The 2500-nt window shown below is 47.4% G+C and overlaps 1 protein-coding gene across 1 annotated transcript in view; it reads right to left on the bottom strand.

The window, feature by feature from the left end:
• Window positions 1-2500, bottom strand: part of LOC125032375 — an 87458-nt gene that overhangs the window by 83284 nt on the left and 1674 nt on the right. The gene's annotated exons all lie outside the window — the stretch shown is intronic.

Below are 2500 nucleotides of genomic sequence, written 5' to 3'. Positions count from 1 at the left end.
AGAGAGGAGAGAGAGAGAGAGAGAGAGAGAAGAGAGAAAGAGAGAAAGAACGAGAAAGAGGAGAAAGAAGAGAGAAAGAAGGAGGAAAGAGAGAGAAAGAGAGAAAGAGAGAAAGACAGACAGACAGACAGACAGACAGACAGACAGACAGACAGACAGAGAGAGGGAGGGAGAGAGGGAGGGAGACAGAGACAGAGAGAGAGAGAGAGAGAGAGAGAGAGAGAGAGAGAGAGAGAGAGAGAGAGAGAGAGAGAGAGAGAGAGAGAGAGAGAGAGAGAGAAGAGAGAGAGAAGGGGGGGGGGGCGAGGGAGATATATACTGCCTGCCTCCCTGCCAGTCAGCATGTCTATCTGTGTCTGTCTCTCTGCCTGGTTGCCTATTCGCCTGCCTGCCTGCCTGCCTGCCTGCCTGCCTGCCTGCCTGCCTGCCTGCCTGCCTGCCTGCCTGCCTGTCCGTCTACTCGCCCGCCCGCCTGCCTAACCGCCTACTAGCCAGCCAGCCAGCCAGCCAGCCAGCCAGCCAGCCAGCCAGCCAGCCAGCCAGCCAGCCAGCCAGCCTTCCTGCCAGCCTGCCTACCTGCTCGTATATCTGTTTGCCTGCCTGGATGCCTAAGAAAAGAGGAGAAGGAGAAGGAGATGGAGGAGGAGGAGAAGTGGAAGTGGAAGTGTAAGGGGAAGGGGAAGGGGAAGGGGAAGGGGAAGGGGAAGGGGAAGGGGAAGGGGAAGTGGAAGGGGAAGGAGAGGGAGAGATACGGGAAGAAGGAGAGGGTAAGAGAGTGGGGCCCAGATGAATAAAAAAAAAGTTTAAAAAGAACATGAAAAATAAAGAATACGAGAAAGAGGTAAAACGTAAGACAGCACAAGAGAGTGAGATTTTATAGTTAAATAAATAAGTAAATATATATATATATATATATATATATATATATAAATAAAAAGCAAGCGCAAGTCGTAGCTATTCCACGATGCTGCTGCAGAGACAGTCCCATGGAGCGCGGGAGGCGAGCAGCGCCGCCGCGCATCTAATTACAGGTGGCGCTCCAATGGGGCCGACGACGTTTACTAGGGAACCTAGGACGCTAGACGCCATCTGTTTTGACTTGCATGGACGTAAAGAATGCTAAATGAATAAAATCAAACACGGAACACGCAAACATTATCAATAAATTATATAAATAAATAGCCTATATACATATACATATATATATATTATAACTCTATCTATCTATCTATCTATCTATCTATCTATCTATCTATCTATCTTTATATATATCTATCACACACGCACACACGCACACACACACACACACACACACACACACACACACACACACACACACACGCACACACGCACACACGCACACACAAACACACAAACACACACGCATACACGCATACACGCACACACGCACACACGCACACACACACACACACACGCATGCACGCATGCACGCACGCACGCACACACGCACGCACGCACACACGCACGTACGCTCACACGCACGCATGCACACATATGCACACATGCATATATACATATATACGTACATACACACACATAAACATATATATATATATATATATATTATATACCTCTACATGGCAAGATAAATCACAGTGGGACAACATAAGCAACCCACCGACAGGTAGACCGCCATTTAGACTGAAAAATGGAATCACGAAAATAATTCCCCACCGGTGCGAGTGAAACCTCCTGCTAAAGAGTTTCCAAGGCGGGAGCAGGCCAGGTCGCACTTGTGAGGCTGTACACGTGGTGCCTCCGTCCCGCTGTGTGCGCGTCGGCGCCGAGAGGGTCGCGTGCACACGGAACTACTCATACGGTGATCATAAGGTGCGCATGGGCGTTTCAGAAGGAGATACGACACTAGCATCATTAGGGCATCAAACACGAAATTCATGGCAGATAAAAGCGCCAACTGTAAGAGGAAGAAAATGAAAGTGCGATAACTAAAGACTGCAAATGGGTTCTTACGGCCAACTATGACTTCACTCATAGTAACAGTATATTTATCGAATGTCCATCAAATCGTTGAGAAATTACATTATTTAATATGTAACGGATAAATCATACAAATTAGGCAGACAACTGTGCAAAGATTTTATTTTTCATCACCTTACCAATTAAGAAAATCATTTAGAAGTCAAAACATGCGCACGTGCAAGTAAACATATTACCACTATTACAATACCAATAGCTGATAATGATGGTAATCATTATATACAGACGGCGGTGAGTTCATGATACAAACAGTATTTATAGAAAGCAGGTGGAAAATGGGCTGACACTGAACAAGGCTCAGCAAGGCACAGACAAAAAAGGAACAGCTGTTGGAAAAACAAGACAGGCAGGCCAGCCCGACAGTTGAAGAGGCAGCAGGCGGCGCAGACGAAGCAGATGCAGCAGAAGAAGGGCTCATGAGGTGAAGAGGGCAGCAGGTAAGGAGGGCAGCAGGTGAAGAGCAGAGCCGGCGAGAGTGAGC

Source organism: Penaeus chinensis, chromosome 14, assembly GCF_019202785.1.
Source record: "Penaeus chinensis breed Huanghai No. 1 chromosome 14, ASM1920278v2, whole genome shotgun sequence".
NCBI lineage: Eukaryota > Metazoa > Arthropoda > Malacostraca > Decapoda > Penaeidae > Penaeus > Penaeus chinensis.
Note: the sequence above shows the minus strand (reverse complement) of the source record. Positions and strands in the feature narration are given on the sequence as shown.